Raw genomic sequence first — 20,905 nt, 5'->3', positions numbered from 1 at the left:
AGCAAAAAGAAAAAAAGGAGAGGTTGGGAACTTCAGTCACCCACCAGCCTGAAAACGGCCCTCAGCCCCTCACCCAGACTGGCCAGGCACCCTAGTGGGGACGCCCACCTGAAGGGGGTGTGACCGCTGCAAAGAGCCATCATCCCCTCATCCAGGCTGGCCAGGCAACCAAGCGGGACCCCCACCCTGATCCAGAACACCCTTCAGGGCAAACCAGCCGGCTCCCACCCATGCACCAGGCCTCTAGCCTATATAGTAAAAGGGTAATATGAAAACTGACCCTAACAGCAGAAAGACTGGGAATGACTGGTCACTATGACACACACTGACCACCAGGGGGCAGACTCTCAATGCAGGAGCTGGCCTCTGGTGGTCAGGTTGCTCTGATATGGGAGGAGCTCTGCTCAGCCACAAGTCAGGCTGATGGCTGCCAGTACAGCGGTGGTGGTGGGAGCCTCTCCTGCCTCCTCAGCAGTGCTAAGGATGTCCGACTGCAGTTTAGGCCTGCTCCCCCGAGGGCTACCAGGCTGCCAAAGGGATGTCTGATTGCCATCTTAGGCCCAACCCCCCGGGGAACAGGCCAAAGCCAGCAGGTGGTCATCCCCTGAGGGGTCCCAGACTGCAAGAGGGCACAGGCCGGGTTGAGGGACCTCCCCCCTGCCCCCCAGTACACAAATTTTTGTGCACTGGGCCTCTAGTAAATTATATAAATCTCTAATCACTACCCTGTACGCCTGAAACTAATACCATATTGAATGTCAAATGCAATTGAGAAATTAAAAACAAAACAGGGTTTTCATGACCGTAAGTGAAACAATACATGTGAAAATCTTCAATAAACTCGGAGACCTAGGGAAAGGAGAACTGGGTTTTGCCCTGGCAGGCGGGGCTCAGATGGGCATTCTCCCAGGCACTGAAAGGTCACTGGTTCGATTCCTGGTCAGAGCACATGCCTGGGTTGTGGGCTCGATCCCCAGTAGGGGCTATGGGAGGCAGCCAGTCAATGTTTTTCTTCTCTCTCTTCCCCTCTATCTAAAATCAATAAAAACATGTTTTCAAAGAAACTAAGTATCATTATTATTATTATGCTGTTGTTGCCACTCCGGTTCTCATCTTCTGTGTCCTCACTTATCTGAGACCTCCACGTTCTGAAAGCTCCTGTTCAATCCCTACCATGAAATCTCCCCGGATTCTAGAGCCCGTCTGGCATTTTTGCCATAAGCGTTTTGCTGTAAGCATCTTTGCCACAATCATTTTTTGTAGCATAACTAATTGGCCACAAGGCAATTTTGCTGTAAAAAATAATAAAAAATTAAAGAGGGGCATAAAAAGAGACACAATGAAACATGAAAAATTAAAAGGACTTTATTGCACAAAATGAAAATACATCATCTTCCACGTCTTCCAAATTTATTTGCTTGTTGATTCGTCTCCTCATATGACATCACACTTTTTCTTTTTCCGCAACAATTTCTTCCTTCAAGTCTGTTTCCAGCTAAAGAACCGGTAATGCTCTCGAAGACTGTTGTGTTGTGAATCAGTAGCTACCGCTCTGGTATTTGCAAAGCTTGATAAACTTTTGGTGTAGACAGGTGTGAGGGCTGACGGTGGTCCCCAAAGGATTTGTAAACTGATGCATGACCATTTTCTACAATAGGATGAAATCTGGCTCCCCAGGTAGTTTTGTAATCTTGCTTTCTACATACTTGTTATCATCCACTATTTTAAGGCCACCACGACTGCTCGTCACTGTATAGACCATTACGAAGACTGAGATTATGTAATGCACAAAGGGGAGTAACTGTGAGAACTTCGTTTATGGAGAAATGAAACCAAACTCACAACTAGGTTAAACACACGATGTCTGCCAAATTGTAAGCCAAACTATCAACTAGTCATTTTTATCTTTTACAGTGAAATTGCCTTAGGGCAAAAATGCTTATGGTGAAAATACCTAGATCCCCCCCTCATTTCCTCGAAATACCTTTTACATCTCATCCTTATAAGACAGCATCTACATATACATGGTGTTGTTCCTAAATTTTTAACATGTAGTCTGGACTCCTGGAGGCAGAGATGGGCTCTCCCATCTCTGTTAGTGCCATCATGCTCCCCAGGCACCCGAGTGGATGCGATGGTTAATCTTATCCATCAACCTGGTGAGGCCATGTTACCCGCACTGGCACCAGATATGGTTAAACGCTAGGCTAGGTGTTGCTATGATGGTACTTTTTGGATGAGCTTCACATGTACATCAGTAGACTTTGAGAAAAACTCCATAGTGTGGGTGGGCCTCAACTAATCCTTCAAAGGCCTGAAGAGGAAAATACTGATGTCCCCCAAGGAAGAAAGAATGCTGCCTCCAGACAGTCCTTGAACTTGAGCTGCAACATCAACTCTTCCCTGGGTCTCCGGCCACCCTGCCCTGCAGAGTTTGGACCTGCCAGTCTCCATCATCACTCGGTTCGGAGAACCACTAAAGAAAGACCGCTCCCAGACCTAGCACTTTCTGGTAATGACCTCCATCTGGCCTGTGCAATAAGAGAGTCACCTCTGGTTATGTGAGGAGGAGTGGCGAGGGGTGCCTGGGGAGGGCAGTGTGTGTGGAGGGGGCGGAGGCAGACAGCAGTGGGGCACCTGGTGCCAAGGCTCCAGAACCAGCTGAGCCAACACCATCTATCTGAATTCTAGCTCTGGGACTCGGCTGGTTCCTTAACTTGGGGGCATAAAGTAACCCCAGGGAGCCACTGGCATGCAATAGTCTGGGAAACACCTGCTGTGGACGGGCAGTCAACAATGCCCAAACCTCTCCTGCCCCCCCCCTCCCGGGATGTGAAGAACTCTCCCTTACAAAGCTGCTCACATCAACATACAGAGGAAATTTCTGATTAAGTTCTCACCTCCCCTTATTAAAACTAGGGTGAGGCAGTGGGAGGAGTAAATATTACTGAACCCAAAACGCACCATCCTCCTATAGGAAAGAGAAAAAACGGAGCATCTTTGCATACTCCGTGGACGTCTCCATCCTCGGGGGCTGGTCCACTCAAGGCAGGCCACATTTAATGACACGTACCGAGAACAGAGAGAGACCCAGCCCAGGCCCCTCGGGCCCATCACAGCCCTGGTTTGGGGGCAGCGCCTCTTCAGCACGTTTGTTTCTTCAACCTGCCGGCAGGGAGCACCCACTGGGTCGGGCACCAGGACACAGAGAGGAAAAGTCAAGGGGGAAACAAGCAAAGTGTGTGATCAGGGGAGAATGACACACACTGCTCAGGGTGCCCAAAAGGAACTCGGAGAGACCAGGTTGCACCCTCGCGTCATGGTGCCTTTCAGCAGAGAGGCTGAGAGGAGCTGGAGGCGGCCAGGTAAGAAGTGAGGCAGAAGAGGCCGGAGCCGGAAGGGAAACCATCAGTTTAGTTTCTCTTTTTCCCGTTCAATGACTCTGCCAGTAAAACACACAACTGAGACCAGAGACCAGTAAAAAACACACCTGTGGACCAGAGACGAAGAAAAAGTCATGGTGGCTAGAGACAACCCAAGTGTTCATCTATGGACGGACACACGGATAAGCAAAATGTGGTCCATCCATACCGTGAACTATTACCCAGCCTGGAAAAAGAAGGCCATTCTGACACCTGCTACCACATGGGTGAGCTTGGAGGGCATGATGCTAAGTAAAATACGCCAGTCACAAAACGCAAATGGTGTATGATTCCACTTATGAGGTACCCATAGTCAAATTCATCTGGACAAAGAGTAGAATGGTGGTTACCAGGGGCTGAGGGGAGGAGGGGAGGGCAGTTAGAGTTTAGAGGGGACACAGTTGCCCGGTCTGGTGTCTCAGTTGTTTAGAGCATCATCCCAATACACCAAGGTTGTGAGTTTGATCCCTGATCCGGGCACATACAAGAATCAACCAATAAATGTATAAGTAAGTGAAACAACAAATTGATGCTTCTTGTTCTCTCTCTCTAAAAATCAATCAATGATTTTTTTTAAATTTAAAGGAAACAGAGTTTTGGTTTTGCAACTTGTAGAGTTCTGCAGATGGATAGTGGTGACGGTGGCCCAACAATGTGAATGTATTTAGGGCCACTGAACAGCACACTTTAAAATGGTTAAGATGGTTCCTATGCTATTATGTGCACTTTACCACAATTTTTTAAAAAGTCAGGGAGAAGGTGAGAAAAAGGGAAAATAAAATGAATGAAGTAGGATGCATGGAGGGAGGGCAGAGCTTTAAAAACAACAACACAATCACAAACCAAACACAACGGAAACAGAGAATTTCACAATCCACCTTTCCGGTCCTGGGTTTCAGTTCCTGCTCAAGGCCTTGCTACATGGCTCTCCATTTCCTCACAATAGCCTCCCACTCTGCATTTTAATTCTCCCTTCTTAGAAACTCAGGATGCACATCGGTGTATTCAAGGCCCTGGAAGCCCTTCAGGAAAGCCGCCTGTTGAACTCGGTGTCTCCAGGCACGCCTTGAACGTCTGTCTTTGGCGATGGAAGCCCTGGCTCTCTGACTAACCAGCTCTGCCCGCAGAGCGCACTTGAGAACACGCGGCTGTAGCCAACGTTCCCTGGAAACAGGAAGTGCACAACCAGCTGCAGGTGTTAGAGGACCCCCGGCAGCCCCTGACAGCGGGGCAGCCTGGGGGACAGGGCCCGAGAAGGCAGTGGAAATAGCAGAAGGAGCCCCCTGCTGCGTGCTGTCAGGCTACCCCCACACTGCTAACTGCTGTCAAAGTGCCTTGGCCCGGAAACCAGGAAACCTGGGCCTCTGGCCTGGTTCTGCCACTCACTGTGTGACCTGAGCAAGCCCCTCAGGCGCTGCTACAGGAGGTGCCACATCAATGATACCAACTCTGTGCCTGCCCTGGCCTGGCCAGCACGGAGTGAGGGGTGGCCGGGCCCCTGGCTCAGTAACTCCCCCAAGAAGACAAGCTGGCCCGTCCTCTCACTGTAAACTACGCTGCTGTCCCAGGTGAGCTGGCAGGATCAGATGACGGGAGCCGCGAGGGCCCTGGGCACAGAGCACATCTAGCTCAGCACCTGCCTTTTCAGATGCGACACTGGGACCCGAGCGGGAAAACCCCCGCCTGAGATCATGCGGACGAGGAGGCAGGGATCTGGGATCATCTGGGATCTGGGCCAGGACCAGCAAACGAAAGCGAAGGCAGGGAGCTGAGCCTGGCAGGGAGACCTCACCTCCCTGAGCAGCCCGGTGAGAACAGCCTGCCCACCCCAGCCCCTGCAGCCTCCCCCGGCCACTGCCCACTCCTCACCTGGACACAGCTGGGGAGCCCCACCCCTCCTTCCTCAACCTCTGAAAATAAGAAATAAGTAATAACATAAGAAACTTCCCATGTCAGAAGTACATGCAGCCCTTAAAGGGCCAGGAGAAGATAATACAGTATCTGCCCACTGATCCATCCCAAAGCACCTGCTGAGATCCTACTCTGAGGAGGTGAATGGGGAGACGGGCAGGGGTGGGGGCTCCAGGTTCCTGGTGCAAGCGAGTGAACAAACAATACAGCTCAGCGAGGGATACAGTTCCCACCCAGGGACCAGGTCTGCACCCCAGAGGCCAGCCAGGAATTTCTGTTCCAGACTTTCTCCCAGAGAAAGGAATGCAAGTTCAGGTACCTAGAAAGAGCTAGAAAAACGCCAACTAATGTTAGCATCTGCCACCAGTGTCTGCTTCAGAATGAGAAATCAAATTGCTAAGTTGAAGTCTATCCCATCCGCCAGCTGTCCACTAAGTTGAACTACAGTAAAATCTCTAAGCCAAGGGCAGGCCCAACCCCAGCCTCCTTCCCACGGTCGCAGGCCTCACCCATAACTCCGTGGCTGGCAGCTCTCCCGTGGCCCATTCACCACGGCACTGTGTGCTCGCTGCCCTGTGGTCTGCTGATGACACCCCAGCTCCCACCCACAACCACCAAGGACAGAGAGTGCTGGGCCTGAGAGCCCATTCCCACGCAGGCCTCACTGGCCAAGATGCCACCATGGATCGCAGCGAAGCTGGGAGGAAGAGCATCTGGGGCACAGTGATCTGTGGGGAGAGGACCGCCTTCCAGAACAAAGCCACAGACCTCACTGAGGGCTTGGAAAGCCTTGTCTCACGTTCCGGAAGCCTTGAAGGCACACAAACCACACCGGGGAGAACCAGGCTCAGTAAAACTTTCAGCACTCCGAGTCCAAATCTGCCAGCGAGGCTTCACGCCCAGCTCTTTGGAAACACATGCAGAAGCACCCAAAACGAGGCATCAGCACGCCTTCAGCATCACCCCCCCACACACATGCTCCAGCAACAGAGCCATGCGGAACCCTCTGAGGGAGCCGGGCCCTCACAGCGCGCTGAGGCTCATCAAAGTGTATTCCCAAGTTCAGATTTCCAATCACGTCTCTTCACATCTCCCAAACGGGCAAAAGTGTGCACAAAGAAAACACACTTTGTCTCTTTCCTTTAATCAAAAGGAAAACTTGATCCTCTTGAAGTTCAGGAATCAGCGAGAGAGAGAAATGACTGGTCGAAAGCAGTCCTTGCCTCCCCACAAATAAAAGGGGGAGGGGGAGTGATTACATTTCGGAAGCAGGTGGCAGGTGTGCACAGAGTTCCAGGCCCAGCCTTTCCCAAAGCCGCTGTTGAGAACCATCATTTTAGAGAAGCAACGGGCCAGCTCCTAAGAAAATTGGGCAGAAGACCGGAAGAGAGAAAGATGACAGGTGGCAGCTAAATCCTATCAGCACCAAGTTTCCTGTCTCCTCTAGGAATACCAGACTCCCCTCAGTTTCCACATCACACTGACGTCGGGAGGGTGGGAGGAAGTGGCACAACACGTGAGAACAAACCACCAAGGCTGTGCAGCCTTCTCACTTGTGTCCCACGGGGCCTGATGTCAGAAGTCACATCCGCCCTCTGAGCAGACCGGCCACTCCAACGTTCTGTCACCTGCCGCCCCCGAGGTGCGCGCCTGGACCGCAAGGGGTCACACCTGTCATGAACACTCTCCACGCACAATCCTGAAACCTTCAGGACTCATTAGGGGCACTGCTATCTCCAGGGGCAAAATGACAAAGTGAAGAGCCTTCGTGACAAATTTGGTAAAAAATACAAATTCCATCAAGACAACCCAAACCAAGTTCCTCTATCCCCCAGGGAAGAAGCCCAGCGCAGTCCCAACCACCACTCCTCCTGGGACCACGGCACAGTGGGAGGCGTCAGACCCCATCCCACCAGCCCAGGAGGCGGGCAGCAGAGGGGCCATTTGAGCTGCACCTAGACAGAGGGAAGACATGGCAACAGATGTGGAACGGAGCTGTCATCAAATACTACTGGACTTTGGGACTATGTGTATGTGTTACTCTAGAGCCCAGAAAAGGTCGAGAGAGCAGGGAGAGGAAGAGAACTCTGGCTGAGGGGGACGTGAAGGTGCTGGGGGGCCTGGGAAACGGGAAAGGGTTGAGGGAGGGATGTGCACGGGATGCAGAGGTGAGGTAGGGATGCACGGGGAGCCCCGGACTCAGGAGGGTGGCTGAGCATGAGATGGTCGATACATATTTGCTGGGAGAAAGGCAGGTTGTGGCTGGACTATGGGAGGCCCCACATAACTTGCTAAGGCGTTTGGAATTTCTTGTATAGTCAAGTGTTTTCCACACTACGTATTGCAAAGGACACTGGGAGCCATGGAGAGCGGCACAGGAAGCAAGACTGAAGGGCTCCCCTGCCCCTGGGAAGACGGAGCTGCCTCTCCCCATGGGTCTCCTTTCAGGCTGCCCACTCTCTTCAAAGCCGTGGCTGCCTGCACGGCCACGGTAACGGCACAGGCCACTGCAGGCTGCATCCCCACCGGGGACACCAGCCGCCCCCCACCCTGCTACTCTCCCCTTCTCTAGAAAATTCTACAGCAGGAGGAAGGAGAGATAAAAGAATCTGTGCCTGGCTCGGGCCCAATGTACCCAGGACACACTCGGTTTGCGGCCTGCCCAAAGGATTAAATTATTTCTGCTCTACAGGTGGGTAAATTCCCAAGATCCCAGGCAACAGGCTCGTGTTTCACGGGTGGGATTGGTGACCTCACAGGGAGCGAGAGGACACGGAGGCCTGGGCTGGAGGGGAAGCCAGAACCAGCGGCCGGCACTCCTACCCACCTTGCCTGGCTCTAGCAAGACGAGCAGGGGCTGGGGTCCCAGGTTCTAGCCCCTCATCTGGCAACTCAAAATGGTGTGGTCCTAGGCCAGTGATGGCGAATCTTTTGAGCTCGGCGTGTCAGCATTTTGAAAAACCCTAACTTAACTCTGGTGCCGTGTCACATATAGAAATTTTTTGGTATTTGCAACCATAGTAAAACAAAGACTTATATTTTTGATATTTATTTTATATATTTAAATGCCATTTAACAAAGAAAAATCAACCAAAAAAATGAGTTCGTGTGTCAGAGGTGTCATGTTTACCACATTATATATTTAAATGCCATTTAACAAAGAAAAATCAACCAAAAAAATGAGTTCGTGTGTCAGAGGTGTCATGGGTTTACCATCACCAACTTGCTTCTCGGAGACCCAATGCCTCTATTCACAAAGCAGTCCGAATGAAAACAGCCATGGTAGCAGCTAACTATCCCCACTTACAAACTAGGAAACTGAAGCGCAGAGGCACTGAGAGACTTGCCCCCCAGGTCTCAGATGCAGACAGAACTGGAAGCCAGGCGGCTGGCTCCAGGGGCATGCCCTTAACCACAAGGCAACAACCTCTCACCACAGGGTAGACTGGAAGGGCTCACAGGTGAACTCCAACTTCCTCTAAGCCAATGTATACCCCACCTCCTGGTGGAAGAGGGAGTAGGCTTGACTGTGTCCGCCACCTGTCCTCACTGGTGCAGTGTGTGCAGCTCCCGACGGGGTGTGTCTGTGTGCACCCTGCAAGCGGGTGTTCTCACAGGCAGTCACAAGCAAAGTCCCATGGGGGACACTCAGCTTCACTGTTTCCCAATCCCGGTCGTGGGCCTGGCATTGGCCCCAAATGGAACTGGCTGGTTCAACACAAACCCATTCTCTCTCCTCCAAAGGTGCCTGAGCCATTGGCCCACCCAGACGGAAACCTTTTGCCCATCGATGAAAGCCTGGCACTCCATCGGTTTTCAAAGGCCAAGACGGAATATTTCAACAGCCAAGCTGCTTCAACTCACTGCTAGTCACCTGGCCTCCCAGGGCCACCCTGGCTTGGCTCCATATCATTGGCTCATGAACACCTCACCTACCAGTAAGCACGAGATGTCAGAGGCAGAACTGGAGAAACAACTCGCTCTCAAAAACAGTTTATTTTCCTGGTAGATAGGTAAACTCGCTAAAGCACCATAACGCCACATAGAAAAACAAACGTTTAACATAAGAAGCCACCCAGAAGTGCCCTAGAAGCATGTGCAGCCCCAAGCACCAGGAACCTACCGCATGCAAAACAGAATCCAGGAATGTTCCAAGGCTCTCTACACAACAGCTACGGCCCCGCTCCCTACTTCAGCCAGCAGCTCTGCCACCCTCTGTCTTGCATGGTAAGGCTCCCTACAGGCTTTTGTTTGATTTTAGAGTTCTGCTACCCTCTTAGCCTCTTCACCCCAACTTGGCTCTGCTAGTGAGGAAACCTTTATGTAACGTGTCCAAGTTCCCAGAGCTGGTCACAGAGTCAGGATCCTAGTGCACTCCATCTCCCAGACCCCGCCCATCTGACCATCAACCATATTTTGCTGAAAATCCCAATCACAAAACCTCAAAGAAACTGCATTCAACCGCCCATCCACCCAATGCTGACACAGTCCCTGGGCTTTGCAGTTCATCCATTTGCTTGACAATTACATACTGAGTTTCTGGTCCATGCCCGAGGCTGGTTTAGGACCTGAGGGCACAAACATGGCCCCTGTCCTCAACCGCCTCACAATAAAAATCCTATTATATTTTTTAACTGGATGCACTTGGGGAAGTAACTGAACTCTGAACTTCCGCTCCCTCGCCTGTAAAAACTCCTCCCTCGCACGCCAACTGCAACAGATGAATTAGAAAACGTAAGCACATCAGTCACCTAGTGCAGTACAGTAGGTGCTCAATACACGTTCGTCATCATTGTGACTCTTTCTCGGCGGACTGAGTATGTCCCCTAAACCACCACCTATGTAATCGAATGGCTGTGAAATCTTAAGAACCACCATGAAAACTAGCTTGATGTTGCCTAGAAAGTGTGGGTGCTCTCCCCTGCCTGCTGATACATGGCCATTCGACACAAAGGATCTCCTGTCAGGTTTGCTCTGAACCGTTAGAGTACAGAAGAGGACAGGCCACAACCCACACAACAGACCCCAGGGTTCCAGAAGGAAGCTGCCCGCCACAGGCCGCTGCTGTTTGGGACCCCAGGCCGCAATTTCTACAACCTCACAAGGCAGAGAGCGAACCCCCACGCCCTCTGACCAGAACGAACCCCCACTCCCTCTGACCAGAACGAGGCTGGGCCTCAGAGGCCAGGAGGTCTCCAGCCTTCACAGTGACAAAGAACAGGCCCTGGGGCCCCACCTTCAGCTTCAACCCAGCTCTGCTGCTTCCTCCTCCCACCGACACCTTACCCAGGTTATTCGATCTCTCTGGGCCATAATTGCACCCATCTCCCCAAGTCTCAGTGAGGATTAAAGGCAATAATGAATGAAAGGCCCTTTGCCTGAGGGCTGCATACAGGGGCTGTTGCTTTCCTTTAAGCTTTTTTTTTTTTAATAAACAGTGAATTCCTAGGACGATGTCACAGTTACTCTAATTCCTTCATAAAACTCTCCTTCCCTAAGGACTGGCCCTGGTTGGGAGCAAACCCACCAGCAATCATTGCTCACAGACTGGCCACCTGAGTCGCTGTCAGGATTGCCTGCACAGCCCCTTAGTTCGCTGCCCCTTTTGACAGAAGAGAAACCGAGGCCCAGAAAAGAGAGGGGATTTGTGAAGGGACTCCCCGCCCCCCCCCCTCCACTCACCCACACCCAAGGGCACCTTTCTTCCCTCGCCATTTCCATATGAAAGGGAGGCCCAGAAAAGAGAGGGGATTTGTGAAGGGACGCCCCCCCAGCACCCCCACACACACACTCACCCACACCCAAGGGCACCTTTCTTTCCTCGCCATTTCCATATGAAAGGACCTGGTGCTTACACTAATCCTGGTTATGTAACAAGGTAACTTAGAGAGCAAGAGAGGTAGGGAAATCACCAGTGTCAAGTTTACCTAGGCACAAAGCGTCCAAGATGACTGGGCTACAGAAGCTGGCTCACCTGGTCTGACTGCTCAGCGCCAAGGGCAGCTCTACGGACCTTGAACTGGTGCTAAGTCTGAGGCTGCGGCCGGTACCTTAAATACCAAGGTTCCCTGACACTGCTGACTGGCACCCATTCCCACGAGGTCACCGCCGTGTAGAAGGCCCTCCCCCGCTGTTCAAGGACTCACTGGCCTCTAAACTGCAGAAAACAGCCAGATGGGGCCAAGCTGAGCTCCAGGACCAGGCACGGGGAGCCCTCTGTGGATTCTGCTCCCTCCCCTTGCTCCAGTCACCCCCACAGGTCCATGTGGCACCGCACAACACAGATGTTCCCACCAAGTGTGCATCACTTTCCCAACAGGACGATCCCCCCAAGCATGCACCTACATGTATGTGAGCATGACAGACGAAGAGCCCTGTCCTAGGAGTCAGAAGACCCAAACTCCCGTCGGCTCTGCCTCCAGATCCCTACGGAGCCTGGAGCAAGCCCATCGCCTGGCCGGGCATCAACACGATTCCCACCAGCAGGTACACCCAAGAGGGCAGGGACTTCTTCTGTTCTGTTTACCCAACTCCGACAATGGTAAATGCTTGTCGAATAAATAAATGGAGTTCATAGACTGTCTCAATTGACCTCTAGCATCCTCAACCTATGAAACCGGAAAAGAGTCCTTTGAAAATCAGTTTTATTTGGGGGGAGGTAGGCCTACATGACTACAATTTTTAAACACCTGTATAAAAAAAACTTCCAGGAGAAATTGGAACCCTTGTACGGAGGAAATATAAAATGGTGCAACCCTATGGAAAACAATATGGAGGTTCCTAAAACTATTAAATACAGAATTACCATACGATCCAGCAATCCCACTGCTAGGTATACAGCCAAAAGAATTGAAAGTAGGGACTCAAAGAGATACTTGTACACCCATGATCATAGCAGCATTATTCACAAAAGTCAAAGGTGAAAGCAACCCAAGTGTTCATCCATGGGTGAGTGGATAAAATGCGGTATATATGTAGAATGGACTATTATTCAGCCTCAAAAAGGAGGGAAATTCTGACACATGCTACAACACAGATAAGCCTTAAGAACATTACGTAATAAGGCAGACGCTATCCCAAAAGCCAAGAATTGTATGATTCTACTTACATAAGGTACATACAACAGTCAAATTCATAGCACATTACAATGATGGTTGCCAGGGACTGGGGTCAGGGGGCAATAGGGAATTATTGTTTAATGGGCACAGAGTTTCAGTTTGAGAAGATAAAAAAAAGTTCTGGAGATTGGTTGCACAACAACATAAATGTACTTAACACTACTGATCTGTATGCTTAGAAAGGTTAAGACAGTAAATTTTATGTTCCGTGTATTTCATCCTAATTTTTTGATCCTAAATCTAATCAACAGCTTATTCCACATGCATTGCATAGTCTGCAATCCTGCCACAGTCACATAACTCCCTCAGGTTTCCTTATCTCCTCGGCTTTTGTTTGTCTGTTTTGGTGAAGGCAGCCAGGGGCCCCAGATGTGCAGTGTGACCCCGGAGGCAGCAGTATTCCTGGCTCCAGAGCCTTCCTCGGAAGGAAGCACCTGGAGGTCAGCCCAGGGGCTCTTGGTCGGAAGGCAGAGCTTTAACGGAAAGCAGAAACGCTTAAGAGGCACTTTGAATCCTTGCCCTTTCCCATACACTGACCCCTGGCCCCAATGATACACACTGGCCTGAACCACCCCAAAAGGTATTTTCCCAGAATCAGTGCTCCAGCTGCTCAGGCGTGGAGGTAGCTGCCGAAATCCAGCCAAATGGGAGAGACTTGGGGCTGATGCGGTGGCTCCAAGGTACCACTTTACTGCCAGAGCCAAGTAGCTGGGTGCTAGGGACGACAGCGCCCCTGGAATCCGCCCCGGACAGGCCCAGGGAGCTGGGCACCTCAGAAGCCCTAAGCGCCACTGGTTCTCAAGTCAAGTGTGGTCCTGCAGCTTCTGCAAGACCGGCTTCCACGCCCTTCCTGAAGCCGCACCTTCTAAAGCATGCCCCACTATTAGCCTATTAGCCACAGGGGAAAAAGACTTCTCAAAGCAGCCCTGTCGCCAGCCTTCTGTTGCTCATTCCTCTACTTATAATTATATCAGGTGACGTGGCTGCAGGCCTGTCTCCCATGAAAGTCTGAGAGACACAAAGGAAGGGCAGCCACCTCCATTTGTGGTCTCCGCGCCCAGCACTGTGCCTTGACTAAGACAAGAACCCCTCCAATTGTCAAGGACTCAGACATGCACTAAATTTCACCCACAGGCAACACACAGCAAGCACTTCAAGCCCCTTCTCCAAACAGCTACCGGCCTGATGCGGAGTTGTGTTCCAAAGCTGATGCACCTCCCCATTTTCCGGGTCTACCACCCAGGGGCCAGCTCCAGGGTTCAGGGAACACTGGCGGTCTAAGCAGGTGTCCGGGGTAAATTTCCCAGACATTACCAAAGCCAGACTGCCCACAAACACAACTACTCACTTCTCTCCATCCCGCTGGACAATTTACATGTGGGCGGGGCCAGGTCACAGCTGGAGGGGACATTCCCCACTTCCCTCACACACCTTTCATACCAGACAATAACAAGAAAGACGATAAAGTACCAGAAACACCAGGCCGTGTCCGGGGTAAATTTCCCAGACATTACCAAAGCCAGACTGCCCACAAACACAACTACTCACTTCTCTCCATCCCGCTGGACAATTTACATGTGGGCGGGGCCAGGTCACAGCTGGAGGGGACATTCCCCACTTCCCTCACACACCTTTCATACCAGACAATAACAAGAAAGACGATAAAGTACCAGAAACACCAGGCCTGATGTTCTTGAGACTCAAAAGGAAGCACCTTGCAGACTTACCTGTCAGCCTCTGGAATCCGCTTGCCCGCACAAATATTTGCGGTACGAATTATTTCATGAGCTTTGTGGGGAGTCACTGTTAAGCTTTACTGGATGCCAAAGGAATGGCAGGAACCCTCAATCCTGGGTGAGATTCCGTGCTGACTCAAACCCTCGCCCTGGAAACAAGAGCTCGGATGCGCGATTTAACGCGCAGCCGCCTGAGGAAGGGTGTCCAGAAGGAAGGCCAGGCATGAGCGTGAGTGGCCGGGCTGCAGCAGCCTCAAGTTGGTACAACAGGGTCGTGCTACCAGAACGTTCTCCCTGCTCCATAAATGTCAGATGAGCAGAGCAGGCATGGGGTCCTTGCCTTCAAGGAGTGTCTAGACCAGGGGGTGGGAAGAGTAAGCCAAAAATCACACAAAGAAATACACACTTGTGTCCTGAAGCAGAGTGGGAGGTGAAGGTGCTGTGGAGAAAGGCAGGGGACCCAGAGCGGTTAGATCTGGGGAGGGGTCCGGGAGGTGACTCTGGATGGAGACCTGCGGGCTGGGGAAGCCAGGCAGGTGAAGCACGGAGAAAAGGGCTGCCGAGGGCACAGGTAGTGGCAGGTGAGACGGGACCGAGGCCCCGAGAAGGCTGCTGAGCACCAGGAGATGAGCGCCCACGCTGAGCACTGAACACCATGGCACAGGAGGGTCATTTGGGTCCTTCGAGCTGTGTGCCATCTGCCTGGTCCTGACCTCCTGCCGTGGATTCATGAATGGAGGAGAAGGAAGCGGGGAAGGAATGAGGCGGATGAAACAGGAGGGTTCTCACTGTGAAATCTAATTGTGTGGAGCAGTAGCATTCCTGTCACTATGGGGAAAAGGCTGCTGCAAGCCTTCCCCACCCTCCACTCCCACCAACACTACCCCAAAACGCTCAGGCCTGTGGGCTAACCCCATCTGTGCTGCTGGCAACACTGGAGACCTGAGCCATGCGCCAACCCCCTCGATGACTCAGCTTCCTGGTAGTGAACTTATAAAAGGTCCCGTCAGGAAGGAGTCAGGGAGCTATAAACGGCCTTCTAGAAGCATCAGCTCCACGGCTCCCCTCGATTCCAGGGTGGGGCTGTGGCCAGTCAGCATTTCTGGAATTGCCTGAATGAATGGTTTGCAGTCCTTAAGTGTTGTAGTTGGAGGTTTCAAAAAACTAAACACACGGTAACTTCTAGTCAGGCACTTAGGGTGTAGGGTCCCCAAATGGTGTATCAGCAGCTGGGTCCTCTCCCTGCTCCTCCGCCTTGGGCAGAATTCTAGGGATCTTCCTAGCTTCCTCCTCAAAACAAACAAAAAAACCAAACAAGCACGTGCTTGTAAGTCTATACTCTACATTCAAAGTCATCGTACCTATGTCTGGAAGGGCTCCACTATGTCTCCTGAACCAACGGCACCCTGCCCCGTGGGACAATAAGGAGTGGGAATTTTGGAACTGGGAACTTCCGAGGAGACCCTTCCCTCTTGCCATTCTACAGATGAAGAAACTGAGACTCAGACAAACGACGTGCCTCCCGGGGCACTCAGCTGGCAGGCCTCTGGTTACCTTAACCTAATTATAATTCGCCCTTACATGCAAATCTAAATGTTACATGTGGGCACACACAGAAGGGCCCTGCGTTGGCCTTGCTTCTCCCAGTTTCGCTCGCTGCCCTCCCCTCACCCGGGGCCCCCATTTCTGGGCTGACAAAGCTTCTCCCATCCCTAAACTCCGGCTGCTCAGAGAGCACAGGTCTGCTTCGTCTCAAGCAGCTTCTGGTAATGAAGGCCCAGGTCTGTGGCAACTCTGAGGTTTTAGGATCTGCAGGAGAATTTCAGAAGCTTCTTACAACTGGATGACCGGGAAATACAAAAGACCCCCGGAAGGAACACTAGGAAGCTTATTAAAACAACTCTGTCCCTGGCTCAGGGACAGCACCTGGCCAGCCGCTCTCAGAAGCCGTGGCAGGAAGGACACTAATTCCCGGGATAAATGGGCCGGCGGCCACCGAAAACTGAACCAACTGGTGCCCCATCACGGCAAACTGCGGCTTCAGCTGCTTCTCTGCCTTCTTTCAAAACTTGAAAGTTTTTTGTTTTGTTTTTGGGTTTTTTTGGAAGCAAAGAAGGAGCTAAGAGTCATTTCAACTTGTCGATATATTCCCAGTTGTTATTATATTGTTTTTACAATGAAAAGTCATTTCTGAAGCTGATATTCTCGAAGCTCTAATGGCTAACTAGAAATCTTCAGTCATTTTCAAAGTAAGTTCGTTTAACGCGTCACCCTTCCTGGCCTGTGTAGTAAATAAGGTACATTAATCCAGTGACTGAGAAGCCAAAACACAAGGGGGTAAAAATGCAAACGCAATTACACTACAGGAGAGCTCGCTAGTCTCACAGGCATGTTAGGTTCTTCACCCTTTCACTGGGCCCCTCTCCCCTGCAGGGCGTTTTCTGTGGCGGAACTTCAACCAGATCAAATCTTTGTTTGTGTTCTGTTTTGTCTGGGTAACAGCTCAGCATTGTCTAACGACACTGAAAAAGGCCCACACATGTCCTCCTGGAAACACCCAGCAGACAGACTTAGCAACAGAGACCGCCTGTGCCAGGGAATCCACCGACACAGAAGCCGAGGGCTGGCCTTGGGGTCACCGGCTCCTGCCCAGGTCACCAGACCGGCTGTTTGGACAGGACTCAGCTTCCAGAAGCTGCAAGATCTAGGAGCATCTGTCCAAACCCTGGACCAGGGCTCCTGCCCAGGTCACCAGACCGGCTGTTTGGAGAAACAGGACTCAGCTTCCAGAAGCTGCAAGATCCAGGAGCATCTGTCCAAACCCTGGACCAGTGATGGCGAACCTTTGGAGCTCAGCGTGCCAGCATTTTGAAAAACCCTACCTTAACTCTGGTGCCGTGTCACATATAGAAATTTTTTGACATTTGCAACCATAGTAAAACACAGACTTTTATTTTTTGATATTTATTTTATATATTTAAATGCCATTTAACAAAGAAAAATCAACCAAAAAAATGAGTTCGCGTGTCACAACTGACACGCGTGTCATAGGTTCACCATCACTGTCATAGGAGATGCCACCAGAGAGAGGGGGGGAAAGGAAAGAGAAGGCGGGGAAACCGCTCCGCTGCACATTCCTTTAAAAGGTGACAAGGAATGACACACAAACCCGAGTGTCCAGAACAGCCAGCTCTGTCACCTACACTTCCTGTCAAGTCTCTCTCCTCAACCTGTAACCTGTGATGTGGGCTGGTGAAGGTCACTAGGCAATACCTAACCCTCCACACATCACATGGCTGCATTTAATTTTTTTAACCACTTATCTGGCAGCTGCTCTAGCTGGCATGTGCCACTGATGTCATCCATTAATTAAGACTGATTTATGAGGAGAAAGGCCTCTGGCATCACAGCTTTCCTCCCACCCTCCTCTGGCCTTCGGCTGCCAGTGAAAGTTCCCACCCAGGGAGGGGGCGGGCTTCCCTGGATGCCACCAGATAGTCGTTTGGTGGCCAAACAGGAAATGAAGATTTCAGAACAGGTGGAAGAAGAAATTTCAGAAAAGGAGGGCAGGTCCCACCTGGAGTCCCCGGTGTGGTGACCCCAAACCACAAAATCTTTCTCAGCTGACTCTGTGGTCAGGAGGCTCACAGCAGAACCCCAAAAGTCAGACTGTCAGGGGCAGTGCAGTTACCCTAACGACAGCCAGGCACCTTGGGGACAGGCCGTGGGTATGAACATCGACGTCTGCTTCAGTCTGGGTCTGGACAGTGAGGTGGGCCCTTTCTGGACGCCTTCCTATGAGGTTCAGTTCCCTGTGGACAGGCGAGACCTCAGAGGCGTCGACCTCCTGGCTCCCTCATGCCCAGTACATGTGGTCACATCCCCACTGAACCCCACTCCCTGATTAACTGAGTTATTCAATAGAGACCAGGGCTCAGGTTGCATTTTTGCAAATACCTTTCCTCTCGGCCTCAGTAGAGACAGGTCTGTGAACCAGGCCAACACAAGCCAAGATCTAGCAAACAAGCCGTGGAGACAGTGGCTAAGGAAAGACCGTCTTGGTTCTTGAGTCACGCACCCTGGGCCCACCTCCCCACTCACACACTTACACAAACATGGGCACCTTCCCCTCCTCTCCAGCCTGACTTCTCGGATCTGATCATCAGACAGCCATGGCTCCTTTAATCCGGCTCTCGCCAGACCCGGGTCACCCGTGGGACATCCTCTATTTCAGGGGAGGGAGCAGCCGGAGTCACAGGCAGTGCCACTGTGTGCCAGGCCCCAGGGATTCTGGCTGGCCCCGCAGGCTGCCACACCCACCCTGCACCTTCCTTGCCCGCTGCCAAGGCCAGAGGCCAGCAAAAAAAACCTCCATGTGGGCAGCATAGGGTGACCAGAGACCCCAGGAAAAGGCATCTGTGTCCTTCCTCCTTCCCCTCTTACTTCACTGTGTCAGCATCAGGAGCAAACAAGGAAAACAGAGACGGAGGGACCGTGCTGGGAATGTCCCCAGCCTCATCTGCCTGGTACTCAAAAGGTACCAGGGCAGACTCCTTTATAAAGTAAAAGTGCACCTCTGAAATCATAACCCTATGGAGATTACTGGGCCCTAACTCCCTGGGCACACTGCTGTCCTCCGTGAGGACAGCCTGGTCCCTCACTAGCCTTCATCACGGTGGCTGTATGCCGCTCCCCCCACCGCTGGGCCAACATGATCAATTTTAAATGCATTTCTGAGCACGCCCGCATATAATTACCTCGTTACCCAGCTAAAGAGGCAGCAGCAGACGGCCATCCTGGTCTTCACCCAACAGATGGGAGCTGCTGTGTAAGGAGAGAGGTTAAGTGCCCAAGGCCACGCAGCTGCAGTGAATCCTACCTCAGTCCCTGGGGCCAGAGCCTGTATTTTCCATTCCAATGAGCTAACCTCACCCCTTTAACAGGATCCACTTTGATAATAAATACCGTGACCTGGCACCTACAGGGAGTTTTATAATTTTTAAACTGTGTTCACCGCAAACCAGGTTGCAATTTCTTCCTGGATTCAGTAAGTGGACCTGAAAGGTGGGCAAGACAGGCACTGTGACTCTTCCCTATTTAAGAAGAGAAAATTGCAGCCCTAACAGTCCAAGGAGCTTGATTTAGTAGTGCTCTTCCCAAAAGGTCATCTTTATGCTGTGATCTGGAAAGGAATCCTCAGGCCAGTCCAAACTCAAATCACTATATTGAGTCCAATTTTGACCCCTGACAAATTGAGAAGGTGCAATAGGAAAGAAGCCAGACAAGACCAAAAACAGCTGTGGCAATAACTGTTTGTCACCATCCCTTTGCCCTCAATAGTGGAGTATTTGACCAAGAAACTCCTACGTATATGTGAGAGCCCCAAGTTCCATGCCCTAGTCTAATTTCCTGCTGGCACTCCCTCCACTCCAGATCCTCCTTCTCAAGAATGCAGCGGGGGCTCCCATTATCTTCTCCCTCAGAACGCAGATCAAGGGCTCTGCCGTCATTAATATCTAACTTGGCACCCCTGCTCCTCACTCGCTTGCTCCCACCTAATTCCCTTCCTCGATTCTCCCCCTTCAACATGGGTATAGAAGAAAGAGGCCTGAATTCCAACACATGTTATTATGCTAAAGCTCAGTTTTCTCACCTATGAAATGAGGGACAATACATGCCTTTTCCCACCTGCAAAGGAGAACTAAGAGGATCGAATGATAGTATAGGTTGAAACGATACAAAAATATTGCAATATACAATTGCAACAGCAACATAGAAGCAAACCCAGGCATTCAAGCAATATGACTTTTAGAAATGATAGAAGCTAATATTATTTGAGTGCTTACCATGTAACTGACACTATTCTTAACATCCTAGGAGTGTCATAAATAATTCCCATAGCAACAGGTGGGTAATGTTATTATCCCCATTTCACAGATGAGAAAAATAAGGCACAGAGAGGTTTCATAACTTGACCCGGTGCCACTCCAGGCAGCCTGGCCCCAGCACCTGAGGCTGCTAACCTGAACTGTCCTTTTTCTAATTAATTAGAGGCCCGATACATGGATTTGTGCACTGGTAGGGTCCCTCTGCCAGGCCTGCGCCCTCTCGAAATCCAGGACCCCTTGGGGAACGTCGGACTGCTGGTTTGGGCCCAATCCCTGCAGGCCAGGCTGAGGGACCCCATCAGTGCACAAATTTGTGCACCAGGCCTCCAGTATACATATAAGATCTTTGGTTAATCTCTTCCTACCCTCCCCACTCCCCCCTTCCCTCTGAGATTCATCAGTCTGTTCCATGTTTCCATGCCTGTGCACTGAGCATCTGCCTCCTGGTGGTCAGTGCACATCATAGCTACTGGTCAAACAGTCAGTCAGGCTTTTATATAGAGAGATATCTACTTGTTGATAGGAAAGAGGGGTATGGAGAGGAGGGCTGAGGAACCATGGCATCTGTGGTTGCCGTTTGCAGTGGTCTGGGGAGGAAAAGGTTCACGCACTTCCTAATGGCTGCTGTCAGCTGCCCAGCCCAGGAACCCGAGCGGTGCTGTGGAGAAGTTGTTCATAATATAAACAGGAACCAGCAATGAGGACCTGCCCATTCTAATGGAAAATCCTTATAAGGAGCCTCTTAAAAAGTATATCTTGTGTGGAAAATGTGTAGATCAGTGATGGCGAACCTTTTGAGCTTGGCATGTCAGCATTTTGAAAAACCCAAA

General features: G+C 51.2%; 1 protein-coding gene and 1 pseudogene across 1 annotated transcript in view; one reads left to right on the top strand and one right to left on the bottom strand.

Annotated features, from left to right (window-relative positions):
• Positions 1-20,905, bottom strand: part of SLC25A37 (solute carrier family 25 (mitochondrial iron transporter), member 37) — a 41,205-nt gene that overhangs the window by 7,386 nt on the left and 12,914 nt on the right. The window lies entirely within an intron of this gene.
• Positions 20,614-20,829, top strand: LOC107184394 (annotated as a pseudogene).

Source organism: Myotis davidii, unplaced genomic scaffold (genome assembly GCF_000327345.1).
Source record: "Myotis davidii unplaced genomic scaffold, ASM32734v1 scaffold1166, whole genome shotgun sequence".
Classification (NCBI taxonomy): Eukaryota; Metazoa; Chordata; class Mammalia; order Chiroptera; family Vespertilionidae; genus Myotis; species Myotis davidii.
The sequence above is the reverse complement of the archived record's forward strand: the minus strand, read 5'-3'. Positions and strand labels throughout refer to the sequence as shown.